General features: G+C 44.3%; 1 protein-coding gene across 2 annotated transcripts in view; it reads left to right on the top strand.

The window, feature by feature from the left end:
• Positions 1-22,170, top strand: part of LOC124012193 (roundabout homolog 3-like) — a 243,259-nt gene that overhangs the window by 57,884 nt on the left and 163,205 nt on the right. The gene's annotated exons all lie outside the window — the stretch shown is intronic.

Below are 22,170 nucleotides of genomic sequence, written 5' to 3' on the forward strand. Positions count from 1 at the left end.
TTCAACGTGGATAATTGGGTAATATTTGGATGAGACGTTGATCAATGAGATTGATCAATGAGACAACCTATGTTCACCCACTCAAAAAAGAGAAAAAACTTAGTTGAACTTCCAATGTGTTGTCACGATGCTTTCAACAATCTAAAAGCACAACCAAATTACAATGGAAATAGAATTTAAAGAATTTTGGTTAAGTATACACCCAAATGACTATCACTGCACTTTGAACCATTTAAAAGCACAGGAAAGTTCAAATGAGAATACAATGCAACTGTTCAGGGAAGTCAGGAACCAATACAAGCAGTCAGTCAGGAAACCAAAGGCTAGCTTTTTCAAACAGAAATTTGCATCCTATAGCTCTAACTCCAAAAGGTTTTGGGACACTGTAAAGTCCATGGAAAACAAGAGCACCTCCTCCCAGCTACCAAATGCTCTGAGAGTAGGAAACACGGTCACCTCTGATAAATCCATGATAATCAAAAAATTAAATAAGCATTTCTCTACGGCTGGCCATGCTTTACTCCTGGCTACCCCAGCCAACAGCTCCGTCCCCCTCGCAGCTACTTCCCCAGCTTCTCCTTCACCCAAATCCAGATTGCAGATGTTTTGAAAGAGCTGCAAAACCTGGACCAGTACAAATCAGCTGGGCTAGACAATCTGGACCCTCTATTTCTAAAACTATCCACCGCCATTGTTGCAACCCCTATTGCCAGCCTGTTCAACCTCTCTTTCGTATCGTCCGAGATTGCTAAAGATCGGAAAGCTGCCGCGGTCATCCCCCTCTTCAAAGGGGGTGACACTCTAGACCCAAACTGTTATAGACCTATATCCATCCTGCCCTGCCTCTCTAAAGTCTTCGAAAGTCAAGTTAATATTTCCGAGCCGGTCACGGGTGCACCTCAGCCACGCTCAAGGTAGTAAACGATATCTTAAAAATAAAAGAGAGCCGCACACTCTAGGAGCTCAGATGCAAAAATTGAATTACCAAAGTTTCGACAGCCAAGCTGTCTTCATCAGGGTTTAACGAGACGATATCATAAACGCCATCGATAAAACACAATACTGTGCAGCAGTCTTCATCAACCTGGCCAAGGCTTTCGACTCTGTAAATCATCTTATTCTTATCGGCAGACTCAATAGCCTTGGTTTCTCAAATGACTGCCTCGCCTTCGCAGACAGAGTTCATTGTGTCAAATCGGAGGGCCTGTTGTCCTGACCTCTGGCATTCTCTATGGGGGTGCTACAGGGTTCAATTCTCGGGCCGACTCTTTTCCCTGTATATGTCAATGATGTAGCTCTTGCTGCGGGTGTTCCCCTGACCCACCTCTATGCAGACAACACCATTCTGTATAGATCTGGCCCTTCTTTGGACACTGTTGTAACAAACCTCCAAACGAGCTTCAATCACAGTAGTTGTCGAGGGTGCAACAAGTCAGCACCTCAGGAGTAAATGTCAGTTGGCTTTTCATAGCCGATCATTGAGAGTATCTCTACCACTCCTACTGTCTCTAGAGAGTTGAAAACAGCAGGTCTGGGACAGGTAGCACGTCCAGTGAACAGGTCAGGGTTCCATAGCCACAGGCAGAACAGTTGAACAGCGCCAACCCAGACAGGAGGAACACGTCAGTGACTCAACCCACTCAAGTGACGCACCCCTCCTACAGACGGCATGGAAGAGCACCAGTAAGCCAGTGACTCAGCCCCTGTAATAGGGTTAGAGGCAGAGAATCAAAGTGGAGAGAGGGGAACCGGCCAGGCAGAGACAGCAAGGGCGGTTCGTTGCTCCAGAACCTTTCCGTTTACCTTCACACTCCTGGGCCAGACTACACTCAATTATAGTCTTCAATAAAGACTTAAAGGTTGAGTCTCCGAGTCTGCGTCTCTCACATGGGTAGGCAGACCATTCCATAAAAATGGAGCTCTACAGGAGAAGGTCCTGCCTTCAGCTGTTTGCTTAGAAATTCTAGGGACAATTAGGAGGCCTGCGTCTTGTGACCGTAGCGTACGTGTAGGTATGTACGGCAGGACCAAATCGGAAAGATAGGTAGGAGCTAGCCATGTAATGCTTTGTAGGTTAGCAGTAAAACCTTGAAATCAGCCCTTGCCTTAACAGGAAGCAAGTGTAGGGGGGCTAGCACTGGAGTAATATGATCACATTTCTTGGTTCTAGTCAGGATTCTAGCAGCAGTATTTATCACCAACTGAAGTTTATTTAGTGCTATATCCGGGTGTGCCCGGAAAGTAGAGCATTGCAGTAGTCTAACCCAGAAGTAACAAAAGCATGGAATAATTTTTCTGTATTATTTTTGGACCGAACATTTCTGATTTTTGCAATGTTACGTAGATGGAAAAAAAGCTGTGCTTGACACAGTCTTGATATGTTTGTCAAAAGAGAGATCAGGGTCCAGAATAATGCCGAGGTCCTTCACAGTTTAATTTGAGACGACTGTACAACCATCCAGATTAATTGTCAGATTCTTTTGTTTCTTGGGACCTAGAACAAGAATCTCTGTTTTTTCCAAGTTTAAAAGTTGAAAATTTGCAGCCATCTACTTCCTTATGTCTGAAACACAGGCTTCAAGCGAGGGCAATTTTGGGGCTTCACCATGTTTCATTGAAATGTACAGCTGTGTGTCATCCGCATAGCAGTGAAAGTTAACATTATGTTTCCGAATGACATCACCAAGAGGTAAAATATGTTGTGAAAACAATAGTGGTCCTAAAACGAAACCTTGAGGATCACCAACATTTACAGTTGATTTGTCAGAGGACAAACCATTCACAGAGACAAACTGATATCTTTCCGACAGATAAGATCTAAACTAGGCCAGAACTTGTCCGTGCAGACCAATTTGGGTTTCCAATCTCTCCGAAAGAATGTGATCGATGGTATCAAAAGCAGCACTAAGGTCTAGGAGTATGAGGACAGATGCATAGCCTCGGTCTGACGCTATTAAACGGTAATTTACTACCTTCACAAGTGCAGTCTCAGTTCTATGATGGCGTCAAAAACCAGACCGAAGCATTTCGTATACATTGTTTGTCTTCAGGAAGGCAGTGAGTTGCTGCGCAACAACCTTTTCTAAAACTTTTGAGAGGAATGGAAGATTCGATATAGGCCAATAGTTTTTTATATTTTCTGGGTCAAGGTTTGGCTTTTTCAAGAGAGGCTTTATTACTGCCACTTTTAGTGAGTTCGGTACACATCCGGTGGATAGAGAGCCGTTTATTATGTTCAACATAGGAGGGCCAAGCACAGGAAGCAGCTCTTTCAGTAGTTTAGTTGGAATAGGGTCCAGTATGCAGCTTGAAGGTTTAGAGGCCATGATTACTTTCATCATCGTGTCAAGAGATATACTACTAAAACACTTGAGTGTCTCCCTTGATCCTAGGTCCTGGCAGAGTTGTGTAGACTCAGGACAACTGAGCTTTGGAGGAATACTCAGATTTAAAGAGGAGTCTGTAATTTTATTTCTAATGATCATGATCTTTTCCTCAAAGATGTTCATGAATTTATTACTGCGGAAGTGAAAGCCGTCCTCTCTTGGGGAATGCTGCTTTTTAGTTAGCTTTGCGACAGTATAAAAAAATACATTTCGGATTGTTCTTATTTTCCTCAATTAAGTTGGAAAAATAGGATGATTGAGCAGCAGTGAGGGCTCTTCGATACTGCACTGTACTGTCTTTCCAAGCTAGTCGGAAGACTTCCAGTTTGGTGTGGTGCCATTTCCATTCCAATTTTCTGGAAGCTTGCTTCAGAGCTTGGGTATTTTCTGTATACCAGGGAGCTAGTTTCTTATGACAAATGTTTTTCGTTTTTAGGGGTGCAACTGCATTTAGGGTATTGTGCAAGGTTAAATTGAGTTCCTCAGTTATGTGATTTTTGTCCTCTGATGTCCTTGGGTAGGCAGAGGGAGTCTGGAAGGACATCAAGGAATCTTCGGGTTGTTGTGATTGCAAACGTAATAAAAATGGTGGTCCGATAGTCCAGGATTATGAGGAAAAACATGAAGATCCACAACATTTATTCCATGGGACAAAACTAGGTCCAGAGTATGACTGTGGCAGTGAGTAGGTGATGGCTCCGAAAGCCTTTTGGAGTGGGTCTGTGGACTTTTCCATGTGAATATTAAAGTCACCAAAAATGTGAATATTATCTGCTATGACTACAAGGTCCGATAGGAATTCAGGGAACTCAGTGAGGAATGCTGTATATGGCCCAGGAGGCCTGTAAACAGCAGCTATAAAAAGTGATTGAGTAGGCTGCATAGATTTCATGACTAGAAGCTCAAAAGACGAAAATGTCGGTTTTTGTTTTTGTAAATTGAAATTTGCTATCATAAATGTTAGCAACACCTCTGCCATTGCGGGATGCACGGGGGATATGGTCACTAGTGTAACCAGGAGGTGAGGCCTCATTTAACACAGTAAATTCATCAGGCTTAAGCCATGTTTCAGTCAGACCAATCACATCAAGATTATGATCAGTGATTATAACTGCTTTTGAAGTGAGGGATCTAACATTAAGTAGCCCTATTTTGAGATGTGAGGTATCACGATCTCTATCAATAATGGCAGGAATGGAGGAGGTCTTTATTCTAGTGAGATTGCTAAGGCGAACACCGCTATGTTTAGTTTTTCCCAGCCTAGGTCGAGGCACAGACTCTTTTGGGGATAGCTGAGCTGACTACACTGACTGTGCTAGTGGCAGACTCCACTAAACCTGCTGCCTGGCCTGCACCCTATTTCATTGTGGATCTGGAGGAGTTATGTCTATGTTCATAGATAAGATGAGAGCACCCCTCCAGCTAGGATGGAGTCCATCACTCCTCAACAGTCCAGGCTTGGTCCTGTTTGTGGGTGAGTCCCAGAAAGAGGGACAATTATTTACAAATTCTATATTTTGGGACGGGCAGAAAACAGTTTTCAACCAGCGATTAAGTTGTGAGAACTTGCTGTAGAGCTCATCACTCCCCCTAACTGGGAAGGGGCCAGAGACAATTACTCGATGCCGACACATCTTTCTAGCTGATTTACACGCTGAAGAGTTGGACTAGTAAGCGGAAGGTTGCAAGTTCAAACCCCTGAGCTGACAAGGTACAAATCTGTCGTTCTGCCCCTGAACAGGCAGTTAACCCACTGTTCCTAGGCTGTCATTGAAAATAAGAATTTGTTCTTAACTGACTTGCCTAGTTACAGTGCCTTGCGAAAGTATTCGGTCCCCTTGAACTTTGCGACCTTTTGCCACATTTCAGGCTTCAAACATAGAGATATAAAACTGTATTTTTTTGTGAAGAATCAACAACAAGTGGGACACAATCATGAAGTGGAACGACATGATTTGTTAAACTTTTTTAACAAATCAAAAACTGAAAAATTGGGTGTGCAAAATTATTCAGCCCCTTTACTTTCAGTGCAGCAAACTCTCTCCAGACAATCAGTTGTATATTGCACAAATCTAGCCTTTATGGAAGAGTGGCAAGAAGAAAGCCATTTCTTAAAGATATCCATAAAAAGTGTTGTTTAAAGTTTGCTACAAGCCACCTGGGAGACACACCAAACATGTGGAAGAAGGTGCTCTGCTCAGATGAAACCAAAATTGAACATTTTGGCAACAATGCAAAACATTATATTTGGCGTAAAAGCAACACAGCTCAAAATTATTCAGCCCCTTTACTTTCAGTGCAGCAAACTCTCTCCAGAAGTTCAGTGAGGATCTCTGAATGATCCAATGTTGACCTAAATGACTAATGATGATAAATACAATCCACCTGTGTGTAATCAAGTCTCCGTATCAATGCACCTGCACTGTGATAGTCTCAGAGGTCCGTTAAAAGCGCAGAGAGCATCATGAAGAACAAGGAACACACCAGGCAGGTCCGAGATACTGTTGTGAAGAAGTTTAAAGCCGGATTTGGATACAAAAAGATTTCCCAAGCTTTAAACATCCCAAGGAGCACTGTGCAAGCGATAATATTGAAATGGAAGGAGTATCAGACCACTGCAAATCTACCAAGACCTGGCCGTCCCTCTAAACTTTCAGCTCATACAAGGAGAAGACTGATCAGAGATGCAGCCAAGAGGCCCATGATCACTCTGGATGAACTGCAGAGATCTACAGCTGAGGTGGGACACTCTGTCCATAGGACAACAATCAGTCGTATATTGCACAAATCTGGCCTTTATGGAAGAGTGGCAAGAAGAAAGCCATTTCTTGAAGATATCCATAAAAAGTGTAGTTTAAAGTTTGCCACAAGCCATCTGGGAGACACACCAAACATGTGGAAGAAGGTGCTCTGGTCAGATGAAACCAAAATTTAACTTTTTGGCAACAATGCAAAACGTTATTGACACGTTCTGACCTTTATTTCCTGTGTTTTGTATTTAGTTAGTATGGTCAGAGCGTGAGTTGGGTGGGCAGTCTATGTTTGTTTTTCTAGGTTTTGGGAATTTCTATGTTTCGGCCTAGTATGGTTCTCAATCAGAGGCAGGTGTCATTAGTTGTCTCTGATTGAGAATCATACTTAGGTAGCCTGGGTTTCACTGTGTGTTTGTGGGTGATTGTTCCTATCTCTGTGATTGCACCAGATAGGACTGTTTTGAGTTTTCACATTTATTGTTTTTTTGTAGTCAGTTGTTCATGTGTACCTTAACGTAGTAAAAAGAACCATGGACACTTACCACGCCGCGTATTGGTCCTCTGATCCGTTTCGCCTCTCCTCTTCGGAAGAAGAGAATCTGTGGAAGAACTGAAAACTGCTGTTCACAAATGCTCTCCATCCAACCTCACTGAGCTCGAGCTGTTTTGCAAGGAGGAATGGGAAAAATTTCAGTCTCTCGATGTGCAAAACTGATAGAGACATACCCCAAGCGACTTACAGCTGTAATCGCAGCAAAGTATTAACTTAAGGGGGCTGAATAATTTTGCACGCCCAATTTATCAGTTTTTGATTTGTTAAAAAAGTTTGAAATATCAAATAAATGTTGTTCCACTTCATGATTGTGTCCCACTTGTTGTAGATTCTTCACAAAAAAAATACAGTTTTATATCTTTATGTTTGAAGCCTGAAATGTGGCAAAAGGTCGCAAAGTTCAAGGGGGCCGAATACTTTCGCAAGGCACTGTAAATAAAGGTAAAGATATACTCTCTACACTCACCAATTTTAGCTTTAGCCAGCACCATCTTCAGATTAGCCATAACGTCGGTAGCCCTGTCCCCTGGTAAATGATCGCTGGATGATTTGTTTTAAGTCTAATACTGGGGGTAATGGAGTCGCCAATGACTAGGGTTTTCAATTTATCAGAGCTAATGTTGGGAATCTTCAGCGTATCAGATCCCGTAACGGGAGGAGTAGAGACCAGAGATGGCTCGGCCTCTGACTCCGACTCACTGCTTAATGGGGAGAACCGGTTGAAAGTTTCTGTCGGCTGAATGAGCGACACCGGTTGAGCATTCCTACAGCATTTCCCTCCAGAAGGGAATGCTCCAGGTAATCTATAAGTCTATGCTAGGTAAAGCTCCACCTTATCTCAGCTCACTGGTCACGACAACAACACCCACCCGCAGCATGCTCTCCAGCAGGTATATCTCACTGGTCATGCCCAAAGCCAACACCTCTTTGGCCACCTTTCCTTCCAGTTCTCTGCTGCCAGTGACTGGAACGAATTGCAAAAATCGCTGAAGCTGGATACTTATATTTCCCTCACTAACTTTAAACATCAGCTATCTGAGCAGCTAACCGATCGCTGCAGCTGTACATAGTCTATCTGTAAATAGCCCACCCAATCTACCTCCTCATCCCCATATAATTTAATTACCTTTCTGCTATTTTGCACACCAGTATCTCTACTCGCACATCATCATCTGCTCATTTATCACTCCAGTGTTAATCTGCTTAATAGTAATTACTTTGCTACTATGGCCTATTTATTGCCTACCCTCACGCCATTTGCACACACTGTATATAGACTTTCTTTTTCTCTATTGTGTTATTGACTGTACGCCGGTTTATTCCATGTGTAACTCTGTGTTGTTGTTTGTGTCGCACTGCTTTGCTTTATCTTGGCCAGGTCGCAGTTGTAAATGAGAACTTGTTCTCAAGTAGCTTACCTGGTTAAATAAAGGTTAAATAAATAAAAATTCTAAACAATGTCAGAGATTTTGTTTATTTATGCAACAGATTAATGTATTATGACTGTGCGTCATCTAATAGTAGAACCAAACGGCCTGGATTGCAGTTGAAATTACATTAAAAGTACATGGTGCAAGTGATCAAAACCGTTTGAGATTCTGCAGAGATTATTACAGCAATTGTAAAGATCTCCACAGACCTGTGATGACCTAGGTATGCTATCTTGAACATGCACACTCTATATGACAATGCAACCAAATATCAACATTCAAATGATTTGTATCTACTGCTTAGATTGAGCCACTGACTTAATCACATTCTTTAACTTTTATTTTTGGTTGAGTTGGAGATGTGAATCCAACATATACTTTCTTAATCTGTCAACAAGTTAATAGACTATTTATTATAATTTAAAAGTGATGTTGAATTGTGTTTGGTTGTTATCACAAAAACAGCTCAAATAAGCGAAGAGAAACAACAGTCCATAGTTATTTTAAGACATGAAGGTCAGTCAATATGGAACATTTCAAGAACATGGAAGTTTCTTCAAGTGCATTCACAAAAACCTTCAAGCGCTGTGATGAAACTGTTCTCATGAGGACCGCCTCAGGAATGGAAGACCCAGAGATACCTTTTCTGCAGAGGTTAAGTTCATTAGAGTTACCAGCCTCAGAAATTCCAGCCCAAATAAATGCTTTAAAAGTAACAGACACATCTCAACATCAACTGTTCAGAGCAGACTGTGTGAAAAGATGAGACATTAGATGGATATTAGACTGGTGGAAATGTGTCCTTTGGTCTGGAGTCCAAATGTGATATTTTTGGTTCCAACCACCGTGTCGTTGTGAGACGCGGTGTGGTTGAACGGATGATTACCATGATGGAATAATCCTGTAGTTGAAATTTCACCCTCAAAACAACAGTTTACGTTGACTTTTTTCAAACCCAATGTATTTTCCACGTAGATTCCACGTCACAATATGTTGACACATTGAAACAGTTCGTGCCCAGTGGGTAGTAACTTTTAAGTTTGGGCTTAACTAATTATATGATCAAGCGGTCAATGGGCCAGAAAGAACCTACACATTCAGACAAATCTAGCCTTACATACAAACACAAGCATGCACGCACACACACACTACCCTCGGAGGACGGCAGCCAGTCAACTTATCAATCCTTGGACTTAGAATGTATTCCATCTTGGAGAGACAAGAGTGAGAAACGAGTAAATCAAATCAAATTTTATTTGTCACATACACATGGTTACCCTGCGTGCTTCTAGTTCCGACAATGCAGCCAGTCAACTTATCAAAACTACTGTCTTGGTACTTAGAATGAATGATTCCATCTTGGAGAGACAATATACATATGAGATGAGAAAAAGTAAACAAAGTGGCATAGTTAAAGTGGCTAGTGATACATGTGTTACATAAGGATGCAGTAGTAATAATTAATAAAAAATATTACGTTTTCCCCTCGGTCGGTGACCTTACAAGACCGTCCAACACGCCTTTACATTCGACCGACAGCTCCAGCAATTTAAACTGAAGAGTTTGTCTCTTGTCCTCCTACAAATGAAACTGGGGACGTCATGGCACTTTGTTACATGGACCTGGTACGCAATATTGGATGGGGGATGGAGGTAGGGAGGTATGGATGGAGGAAAGACAGAAGATAGGTTTTTACGTTATTTATTTGGGTCTGGAGGGATCCACATGAGTTTTCAGTGTCTTGAGATGTGTGTGTGTGTGTATGTGTGGTGTGTGTGTGTGCGTGAGTGGAGGTGTGAGTGACTGCAGACATGTCTGCGTGTCCCATCTCCCCAGTGAAGGATAGACATAATCAATAAAGGCCATTAATATTGCATGATAGCTGGAGAAGAGGCAGTCACCGAGGTCCCTCCTCCTTACACCCACACACACCCACGCACACCCACGCACACACACACACACAAAATAGTTGTTATTTAAAAAAAATTGGGTTGAGTTTGATTGTGTCCCAAATGGAACCATATTCCTTATATAGTGTATTTTGCCCTGTGGGCCCTGGTCAAAAGTAGATCATAGGCAATAGGATTTCATTTGGGACACAATCAAACTCAACCCACATTTCTAAAATAACGACTTCTTAAGATCCTCTTTATCAGGGGCCCTGTTTCGAAGACGACGTGTTTACGAAACGTCTTTACGATCGTGCTTAGTATCCTTTGATCTGTCTGTCTCACATTTCCCGCTCTACCAGCCAACAATGCAGTGTAGAAAAGCATCGTTTTTCTCCATCTTAACACGTTTCATAGCAAGCCTGTTCCACTTCAGGCAATGTGCACGGACAGCTATTTCTATTCCTTGCCAATTCAGGCAGGCAGGGCGGAGGGAGGCTGAATGGAGTCCTTGGTGGAGTCACACATGGGAAATGCTACTGGGAGACTGTGAGCTCTGATGTTTAGTTCCGTGTTGTGAAGCTGACACTTATTGGATTTATTTAGAGGTTTGTTGCTTACTGGCTGCTTGAAAGTGGGGCAGCGCGCATGATGAGCTGAACATCTCACATTAGACTCACAAGCAATTGGCGTGATTGAAGAGTAGCACTGACACGAAAGAGAGAGGGGAAGAGAGGGAGAGAGAGACAGAGGGAAAATGTGTGTCTCTGGGTGGAATTGGAGATTTAACCCAAAGGGGAAACTCACACTGAAAACACACACCCATGCGCACACATAAAAGCATACATGATGCCTACACAAGTCAGCAAACACACACTACAAACACAACATACAACAAAACCAACTCAATCAGACTAATCATGTCAGACAGACAAAGACCACAGAGACATACAGTGTACATTCCTAGGCTACATGCAAATAGAGTCAGACAGATGCACGCTCGCTCGCTCACACACACACACACACACACACACACACACACACACACACACACACACACACACACACACACACACACACACACACACACACACACACACACACACACACACACACACACACACACACACACACACACACACACACACACACACACACACACACACACACACACACACACACACACACAGCGCTCAACCCAAATTATTATTTTTATATTCCCCAGTCAGTGTGTACTCCCTACTCCTCTCAGTGAACTCTTCTGAGCGAACAACCCCTTCTCCCTCCCTCTCTCCCTGTCCCCCTCTCCAATAATGTCTTTCATCTGTAGTACCTGTGTGCACATACTGAAAGAGGATCCCCTGGTCATTGGCCAATAGCACAAGGTCACCAGCGTCTTCCATCGCAGCGGTTTGTCAAGCTGCAGTCATTTTGAACCATACCGCTCTTTTTTCTCTCTTCCCTTTTCCCTCACACTGACCTGTCTTTTGATAGACTTGCCTGTTGGACTCATTAAAGGGATTGTCTAAGAGCTGACATATTGAGCAGGTTAATGAAAAAGATCACTGGGTCTAGACTACTCTGTAGCAATGGTATAATTGAGCGAGCAATATATTTGACCGAGGAGACAGACTTTGTATACACAGCTTTGTAGAATAAAAGCATGCTACAGTACAAATGTGAAAAATAAGTATATGCTCATGTCACGTTCTGACCTTAGTTCCTTTGTTATGTCTTTGTTTTAGTATGGTCAGGGCGTGAGTTGGGTGGGTTGTCTATGTTCCGTTTTCTATGTTGTGTTTTTGCATTTGGCCTGGTATGGTTCTCAATCAGAGGCAGGTGTCGTTAGTTGTCTCTGATTGAGAATCATACTTAGGTAGCCTTTTCCCACTTGTGTTTCATGGGTGTTTATTTTCCATGTTAGTGTTGGTGCCACACGGGACTGTTTCGGTTTGATTACACACGTTTATTGTTTTGTTCAGTGTTCATATCTTTATTAAAAAACATGAACACGTACCACGCTGAGCTTTGGTCCTCACCTTCTTTTATTGCATGACATAAGTATATTAATATTTGCTACAGAAAACTTTGTTTGCAATTACAGAGATCATACGTTTCCTGTAGTGCTTGACCAGGTTTGCACACACTGCAGCAGGGATTTTGGCCCACTCCTCCATACAGACCTTCTCCAAATCCTTCAGGTTTCGGGGCTGTCGCTGGGCAATACGGACTTTCAGCTCCCTCCAAAGATTTTCTATTGGGTTCAGGTCTGGAGACTGGCTAGGCCATTCCAGGACCTTGAGATGCTTCTTATGGAGCCACTCCTTAGTTGCCCTGGCTGTGTGTTTCGGGTCGTTGTCATGCTGGAAGACCCAGCCATGACCCATCTTCAATGTTCTTACTGTGGGAAGGAGGTATTTGGCCAAGATCTAGCGATACATGGCCCCATCCATCCACCCCTCAATACGGTGCAGTCGTCCTATCCCCTTTGCAGAAAAGCATCCCCAAAGAATGATGTTTCCACCTCCATGCTTCACAGTTGAGATGGTGTTCTTGGGGTTGTACACATCCTTCTTCTTCCTCCAAACACAGCGAGTGGAGTTTAGACCAAAAAGCTATATTTCTGTCTCATCAGACCACATGACCTTCTCCCATTCCTCCTCTGGATCATCCAGATGGTCATTGGCAAACTTCAGACGGACCTGGACATGCGCTGGCTTGAACAGGGGGACCATGCGTGACCTGCAGGATTTTAATCCATGACGGCGTAGTGTGTTACTAATGGTTTTCTTTGAGACTGTGGTCCCAGCTCTCTTCAGGTCATTGACCAGGTCCTTGCGTGTAGTTCTGGGCTGATCTCTCACCTTCCTCATGATCATTGATGCCCCACGAGGTGAGACAGTTGTTGCCTTCTCACCAAGCTGCTTGCCTATTGTCCTGTAGCCCATCCCAGCCTTGTGCAGGTCTACAATTTTATCCCTGATGTCCTTACACAGCTGTCTGGTCTTGGCCATTGTAGAGAAGTTGGAGTCTGTGTGATTGAGTGTGTGGACAGGTGTCTTTTATACAGATAACGAGTTCAAACAGGTGCAGTTAATACAGGTAATGAGTGTAATGAGAGAAGGACAGGAGGGCTTCTTAATTAAAGAAAAACTGTGAGAGTCGGAATTCTTACTGGTTGGTAGGTGATCAAATACTTTTGTCAGGCAAATAAAATGCAAATGCATTACTTAAAAAATCATACAATGTGATTTTCTGGATTTTTTTGGATTCCGTCTCTCACAGTTGAAGTGTACCTATACTAAAAATTACAGACCTCTACATGCTTTGTAAGTAGGAAAACCTGCAAAATCGGCAGTGTATCAAATACTTGTTCTCCCCACTGTATATGTATATTCTCATCAATCTACACACAATACCACATAATGACAAATCAATAACAGTTTTTATACATTTGCAAATGTATAAAAATATATAACTATTCAACCTTTCACTCATTACTTTGTTGAAGCACCTTTGGCAGCAATTACAGCCTCGAGTCTTCTTGGGTATAACACTACAAGCTTGGCACACCTGTATTTGGGGAGTTTCTCCAATTCTTCTCTGCAGATACTCTCACGCTCTGTCAGGTTGGATGGGGAGCATCGCTGAACAGTTGTTTTCAGGTCTACTCCAGAGATTTTAGATCGGGTTCAAGTCTGGGCACTGGCTGGGCCACTCAAGGACATTCAGAGACTTGTCCTGAAACCACTCCTGCATTGTCTTGGCTGTGTGCTTAGGGTCGTTGTCCTGTTGGAATGTGAACCTCCAGTCTGAGGTCCTGAGCACTCTGGATCAGGCTTTCATCAAGTGTCTCTCTGTATTTAGCACCGTTCATCTTTCCCTCGATCCTGACTAGTCTCCCAGTCCCTGGCGCTGAAAAACATCGCCACAAAATGATGCTGCCACCACCATGCTTCACCTTAGGATGGTGCCAGGTTTCCTCCAGGCATGATACTTGGCATTCAGGCCAAAAGGTTTAGTCTTGGTTTCACCCGACCAGAGAATCATGTTTTTCATTGTCTGAGAGTCCTTTAGGTGCCTTTTGGCAAATTCCAAGTGGGCTGTCATGCGCCTTTTACTGGAGAGTGGCTTCTGTCTGGCTACTCTACCATAAAGGCCTGATTGATGTTGTCCTGCAGAAATGGTTGTCCTTCTGGAAGGTTCTCCCATCTCTACAGAGGCACTCTGGATCTCTGTCAGAGTAACCATTGGGTTCTTGGTCACCTCCCTGACCAAGAACCTGGATGGCCGGGCAGGCAGCTTTAGGAAGAGTTTTGGTGGTTCCAAACTTCTTCCATTTAAGAATGATGGAGGCCATTGTGTTCTTGGGGACCTTCAATGCTGCAGAAATGTTATGGTACCCTTCCACAGATCTGTGCGACACAATCAATTCCATCAACCTCATGGCTTGGTTTTGACTCTGATATTTACATTTACATTTAAGTCATTTAGCAGACGCTCTTATCCAGAGCGACTTACAAATTGGTGCATTCACCTTATGACATCCAGTGGAACAGTCACTTTACAATAGTGCATCTCAATCTTAAAGGGGGGGGTGAGAGGGATTACTTATCCTATCCTAGGTATTCCTTAAAGAGGTGGGGTTTCAGGTGTCTCCGGAAGGTGGTGATTGACTCCGCTGTCCTGGCGTCGTGAGGGAGTTTGTTCCACCATTGGGGGGCCAGAGCAGCAAACAGTTTTGACTGGGCTGAGCGGGAGCTGTACTTCCTCAGTGGTAGGGAGGCGAGCAGGCCAGAGGTGGATGAACGCAGTGCCCTTGTTTGGGTGTAGGGCCTGATCAGAGCCTGGAGGTACTGAGGTGCCGTTCCCCTCACAGCTCCGTAGGCAAGCACCATGGTCTTGTAGCGGATGCGGGCTTCAACTGGAAGCCAGTGGAGAGAACGGAGGAGCGGGGTGACGTGAGAGAACTTGGGAAGGTTGAACACCAGACGGGCTGCGGCGTTCTGGATGAGTTGAAGGGGTTTAATGGCACAGGCAGGGAGCCCAGCCAACAGCGAGTTGCAGTAATCCAGACGGGAGATGACAAGTGCCTGGATTAGGACCTGCGCCACTTCCTGTGTGAGGCAGGGTCGTACTCTGCGGATGTTGTAGAGCATGAACCTACAGGAACGGGCCACCGCCTTGATGTTGGTTGAGAACGACAGGGTGTTGTCCAGGATCACGCCAAGGTTCTTAGCGCTCTGGGAGGAGGACACAATGGAGTTGTCAACCGTGATGGCGAGATCATGGAACGGGCAGTCCTTCCCCGGGAGGAAGAGCAGCTCCGTCTTGCCGAGGTTCAGCTTGAGGTGGTGATCCGTCATCCACACTGATATGTCTGCCAGACATGCAGAGATGCGATTCGCCACCTGGTCATCAGAAGGGGGAAAGGAGAAGATTAATTGTGTGTCGTCTGCATAGCAATGATAGGAGAGACCATGTGAGGTTATGACAGAGCCAAGTGACTTGGTGTAGGAGAGGGCCTAGAACAGAGCCCTGGGGGACACCAGTGGTGAGAGCGCGTGGTGAGGAGACAGATTCTCGCCACGCCACCTGGTAGGAGCGACCTGTCAGGTAGGACGCAATCCAAGCGTGGGCCGCGCCGGAGATGCCCAACTCGGAGAGGGTGGAGAGGAGGATCTGATGGTTCACAGTATCGAAGGCAGCCGATAGATCTAGAAGGATGAGAGCAGAGGAGAGAGAGTTAGCTTTAGCAGTGCGGTGCGCCTCCGTGATACAGAGGAGAGCAGTCTCAGTTGAATGACTAGTCTTGAAACCTGACTGATTTGGATCAAGAAGGTCATTCAGAGAGAGATAGCGGGAGAACTGGCCAAGGACGGCACGTTCAAGAGTTTTGGAGAGAAAAGAAAGAAGGGATACTGGTCTGTAATTGTTGACATCGGAGGGATCGAGTGTAGGTTTTTTCAGAAGGGGTGCAACTCTCGCTCTCTTGAAGACGGAAGGGACGTAGCCAGTGGTCAGGGATGAGTTGATGAGCGAGGTGAGGTAAGGGAGAAGGTCTCCGGAAATGGTCTGGAGAAGAGAGGAGGGGATAGGGTCAAGCGGGCAGGTTGTTGGGCGGCCGGCCGTCACAAGACGCGAGATTTCATCTGGAGAGAGAGGGAAGAAGGAGGTCAGAGCACAGGGTAGGGCAGTGTGAGCAGAACCAGCGGTGTCGTTTGACTTAGCAAACGAGGATCGGATGTCGTCGACCTTCTTTTCAAAATGGTTGACGAAGTCATCTGCAGAGAGGGAGGAGGGGGGGAGGGGGAGGAGGATTCAGGAGGGAGGAGAAGGTGGCAAAGAGCTTCCTAGGTTTAGAGGCAGATGCTTGGAATTTAGAGTGGTAGAAAGTGGCTTTAGCAGCAGAGACAGAGGAGGAAAATGTAGAGATGAGGGAGTGAAAGGATGCCAGGTCCGCAGGGAGGCGAGTTTTCCTCCATTTCCGCTCGGCTGCCCGGAGCCCTGTCAACTGTGGGACCTAGTATAGACAGGTGTGTGCCTTTCCAAATCATATCCAATCAATTTAACTTACGACAGTTCGACTCCAATCAAGTTGCAGAAACCTTTCAAGGATGATCAATGGAAACAGAATGCAAGAGAGCTCAATTTTCGAGTCTCATAGCAAAGTGTCTGAATACTTATGTAAATACGGTATTTCTGTTTTAAATTTTTAATACATTTGCAAAAAATTCAAATAACCTGTTTTCACTTTGTCATTATGGGATATTGTGTGTCAATTGATGAGGAGGGAAAATAATGTAATCAATTTTAGATATGAGGCTGTAATGTAACAAAATGTGGAAAAAGGGAAGGGGTCTGAATACTTTCCGAATGCACTGTATTTCCCAATGTACAGCATATTTCCCTTTAGAGATAAGACTGTGCATAGTGAGCAGTGGGGATGGTATGTTGATGTAAGTTCTCCCAGGTGTCTATTTTTTTAATCACCCATTTAAAGTGACTGGGATGGATCCATTCCCTTTAATTAGATTTAAACAGCAACTGCCCCTAAAAAACAACTTCTTGTTTTGGCTTAAATGGCATCGATATGAGTCAGAAATGTATATTATCGTGTCAAAATTGTAAATAGGATAAAACTGAGATTTATAAGATGATAGGAAAAAATTATTATGTCACAGAATTAAGGGTAATTCTCTCTCTCTCTCTCTCTCTCTCTCTCTCTCTCTCTCTCTCTCTCTCTCTCTCTCTCTCTCTCTCTCTCTCTCAACCACTCCTCCTATTTAGCTGGAGGGGGAAAGAAAGGAGGAGAAAAAACTGTGAACAAGTTAATTGCATCTTTTAATTCAATCCCAGGAGCATTTTGAGGCCCGAAGGTGATTGGAATCAAATAGCAGAGTTGCCTGTGTTTTTCCATTCTCCTAAATGCTTCAGAAAACCAACGGCTGGAGCGAAGGATTCAATCAGTTATGAGGTTGTGTAACAAAGTCACAGCACCCTCCACCACCTTCCAGCTCTATGAACCTATTTCTATTTTGCTCCAGCCCTCTCTACCTCTATCCATCACTATCTGTATATCTCTCCTTCTCTTACTGTCCTCCATGCAATCCACTTTGCTCATCCTCTCTCTCTCTCTCTCTCTCTCTCTCTCTCTCTCTCTCTCTCTCTCTCTCTCTCTCTCTCTCTCTCTCTCTCTCTCTCTCTCTCTCTCTCTCTCTCTCTCTCTCTCTCTCTCTTCATCAAAGCCTTGTCGTTCCTACCTCCCTCCCACCGTCTCTCCACTCTCTTTCTCTTCATCACAGCCTTGTCATTCCTACCTTCCTCCCACCGTCTCTCCACTCTCTTTCTCTTCATCACAGCCTTGTCATTCCTACCTTCCTCCCACCATTCCTCCTCTCTCTTTCTCTTTTGCTTGTGTAGCACAACTTTATTCCCCACACACCTCCATTTCTTTTGGACAACACATTCATTGACCAGCCCGCTGTGCCCTACATCTGCTGTTTCCCCTCTCCCTCTGTTTTTCTCTCTCTCTGTCTTTGTGTTCCCCCCTCCCCCTCCCCCTTCCTCTCCTCTCCCTCTCTCTCTTGGTTCGGCCTAATTAGGGAGATGCCTTCCTGATCAATAGGCCTTCCTCTCGGGAGAGGGAGCAGCCCAGCCAGTGTGTGTGTGTGTTTGTGTGTGTGTGTGTGTGTGTGTGTGTGTGTGTGTGTGTGTGTGTGTGTGTGTGTGTGTGTGTGTGTGTGTGTGTGTGTGTGTGTGTGTGTGTGTGTGTGTGTGTGTGTGTGTGTGTGTGTGTGTGTGTGTGTATGGAGGAGTTGGAGCCAAGGGGGTGGCATGTAGACAGTCCACCTAGGGGACAACAAGGCTGTGTACACACATACTTGCTTCCATTTGTACTCGACAAACACACCCCACTTCACGGTGAGGACAGACATACACACAGAAACACGCATACAATGGTGTATTAGTTTCTTATCTCCCTGGTTCTCGGTCGAGCAGCATAAAGTCATCTGAATGCCTGGGAGACACGGAAATAACGGACCAATGAAATAACGAGAAGACAGTGGAAAGAGCACTCTTGTTTAGTACCAGGTGTAAGACAAAGAGCTAGCATTGATCGGCTAAAGTGACACCATGCTATCTTATCGGTAACTTATGTTTTACAGCTGCTGTCAAATGAGGGGTCAGGGGTTATCAAGCTGATGACCTTGTGGCTTTGTTGGTTCATGACCTGCGTGGTTCAATTGTTGTAGTGTCCTAGAGAAAGGTAAGTTAAGAACAAATTCTTATTTACATTGACAGCCTACTGGTGAATAGTGGGTTAACGGCAGATTTTTACCTTGTCAGCTCGGGGATTCAATCTAGCAACCTTTCGGTTTCTGGTCCAACACTCAAACCACTAGGCTACCTGCCACCACTGAGAGCGAGATAGTGTGTGTATGTGTGTACATGCATGAATATCTTCCATGCAGACAATCTGTGAACAAGTGTGTCTCAGGGTAAGTATTATTATGGTCATATTCATGTGTTTCACCATCAGTATTTTATCCTGTATTTACATGAGAACATAAGTGTGTGTGGGTAGCCTACACAACTGATGGTGCAGCCTCTTTAGACTGATTACCCCACCGCCTGGAGGTAGAGTGCTATCATGTGGGTTATTTAATGAGCAAAGTTTAATTGGACTGAGAGCAGGGTGCATGGCCAGGGCGTGTTCCTCCTCTTAGCTACTGTAGTCTGGAGGCACCGGAGGAGATGGCCAAAGGTGAGCAATTAATAAAATTAATTTCAATGTGTCACCTTAAGCCTCACAGTAGGTGGTGGAATTTCAAAAGATTCAAAAGATCCCATTGGCACCTCACTGGAAGACATTCAAGTCTTTGAACCGTTTATCAATGCCCTTTGGATATGGAGGGACAAATATTATTGGTTGACATTGTGTTTTTTATATTTCTCCAAAATTAAGGACAATCCCCTGAGCTCAAATCAAATCAAATTTTATTTGTCACATACACATGGTTAGCAGATGTTAATGCGAGTGTAGCCAAATGCTTGTGCTTCTAGTTCCGACAATGCAGTAATAACCAACAAGTAATCTAACTAACAATTCCAAAACTACTGTCTTATACACAGTGTAAGGGGATAAAGAATATGTATATAAAGATATATGAATGAGTGATGGTACAGAACCGCATAGGCAAGATACAGTAGATAGTATCGAGTACGGTATATACATATGAGATGAGTATGTAAACAAAGTGGCATAGTTAAAGTGGCTAGTGATACATGTATTACGTAAGGATGCAGTAGATGATATAGAGTACAGTATATACGTATGCATATGAGATGAATAATGTAGGGTATGTAACATTATATTAGGTAGCATTGTTTAAAGTGGCTAGTGATATATTTTACATAATTTCCCATCAATTCCCATTATTAAAGTGGCTGGAGTTGAGTCAGTGTCAGTGTGTTGGCAGCAGCCACTCAATGTAAGTGGTGGCTGTTTAACCTGTTAAGTCGACCCTCTACTTTTTCGAACATTCTGTTAAAAATCACGCAACATTTCAGCGCCCTGCTACTCATGCCAGGAATATAGTATATGCATATTATTAGTATGTGTGGATAGCAAACACTCTGACGTTTCTAAAACTGGTTAAATCACGGCTGTGACTTTAACAGAGCGTGAGTTTCATCGAATAGCACAGGAAAACCTGATCACTGAAAATGGAAATAAATATCCTTGCGCTTACTTCCAGGAATTGTTCAAAGTGAACCGAATTACATGAGACCGAGGTTTCAGCGCCTACAGCTACCACACGTTGTCTAGAGTCTTGTCATTTGATTCGCAATTGATTCTTGGTCTAACCGGTTCAAGGGAACTCCTTCCCTCCGTTCTCCGACCGGATGTTTTGGTCGAGCTCTCTCGGCCATGTTTTTTTCAGACGACACCTATAGAAGTTACATCGCCTCCTGATGAATTTTATCGCTTATTAACGTGTACTAATACCTAAAGTTGCATTACAAAAGTTTTTCGAAGTGTTTTGTGAAAGTTTATCGTCGACTTTTTGAATTTAAAAAAATGACGTTACGTTATGAAATGCTCTTTTTTTCCGTTTATCATACAGTCTACATAGAACGATATCTAGGCTATATATGGACCGATTTAATCGAAAAAAAGACCCAATAGTGATTATGGGACATCTAGGAGTGCCAACAAAGAAGATGGTCAAAGGTAATGAATGTTTTATATTTTATTGTGCGGTTTGTGTAGCGCCGAATATGCTAATTATTTTGTTTACGTCCCCTGCGGGTCTTTTGTGGTGTTACATGCTATCAGATAATAGCTTCTCATGCTTTCGCCGAAAAGCATTTTAAAAATCTGACTCGTTGCCTGGATTCACAACGAGTGTAGCTTTAATTCAATACCCTGCATGTGTATTTTAATGAACGTTTGAGTTTTAACTAATACTATTAGCATTTAGCGTAGCGCATTTGCATTTCCAGAGCTCTAGATGGGACGACTGCGTGCCAGGTAGGAGCAAGTGGTTAACAGTCTGATGGCCTTGAGATAGAAGCTGTTTTTCAGTCTTTCGGTCCCAGCTTTGATGCACCTGTACTGACCTCGCCTTCTGGATGATAGCGGGGTGAACAGGCAGTGGCTCGGGTGGTTGTTGTCCTTGAAGATCTTTATGGCCTTCCTGTAACATCGGGTGGTGTAGGTGTCCTGGAGGGCAGGTAGTTTGCCCCTGGTGATGCATTGTGCAGACCTCACTACCCTCTGGAGAGCCTTACGGTTGTGGGCGGAGCAGTTGCCGTACCAGGCGGTGATACAGCCCGCCAGGATGCTCTCGATTGTGCATCTGTAGAAGTTTGTGAGTGCTTATGGTGACAAGCCAAATTTCTTCAGCCTCCTGAGGTTGAAGAGGCGCTGCTGCGCCTTCTTCACGATGCTGTCTGTGTGAGTGGACCAATTCAGTTTGTCTGTGATGTGTATGCCGAGGAACTTAAAACTTACTACCCTCTCCACTACTGTTCCATCGATGTGGATAGGGGGGTGTTCCCTCTGCTGTTTCCTGAAGTCCACAATCATCTCCTTAGTTTTGTTGACGTTGAGTGTGAGGTTATTTTCCTGACACCACACTCCGAGGGCCCTCACCTCCTCCCTGTAGGCCGTCTCGTAGTTGTTGGTAATCAAGCCTACCACTGTTGTGTCGTCCGCAAACTTGATGATTGAGTTGGAGGCGTGCGTGGCCACGCAGTCGTGTGTGAACAGGGAGTACAGGAGAGGGCTCAGAACGCACCCTTGTGGGACCCCAGTGTTGAGGATCAGCGGGGTGGAGATGTTGTTGCCTACCCTCACCACCTGGGGGCGGCCCATCAGGAAGTCCAGTACCCGGTTGCACAGGGCGGGGTCGAGACCCAGTGTCTCGAGCTTGATGACGAGCTTGGAGGGTACTATGGTGTTGAATGCTGAGCTGTAGTCGATGAACAGCATTCTCACATAGGTATTCCTCTTGTCCAGATGGGTTAGGGCAGTGTGCAGTGTGGTTGAGATTGCATCGTCTGTGGACCTATTTGGGCGGTAAGCAAATTGGAGTGGGTCTAGGGTGTCAGGTAGGGTGGAGGTGATATGGTCCTTGACTAGTCTCTCAA

The sequence above is a fragment of the Oncorhynchus gorbuscha genome, linkage group LG02 (assembly GCF_021184085.1).
Source record: "Oncorhynchus gorbuscha isolate QuinsamMale2020 ecotype Even-year linkage group LG02, OgorEven_v1.0, whole genome shotgun sequence".
NCBI classification, from domain to species: Eukaryota; Metazoa; Chordata; class Actinopteri; order Salmoniformes; family Salmonidae; genus Oncorhynchus; species Oncorhynchus gorbuscha.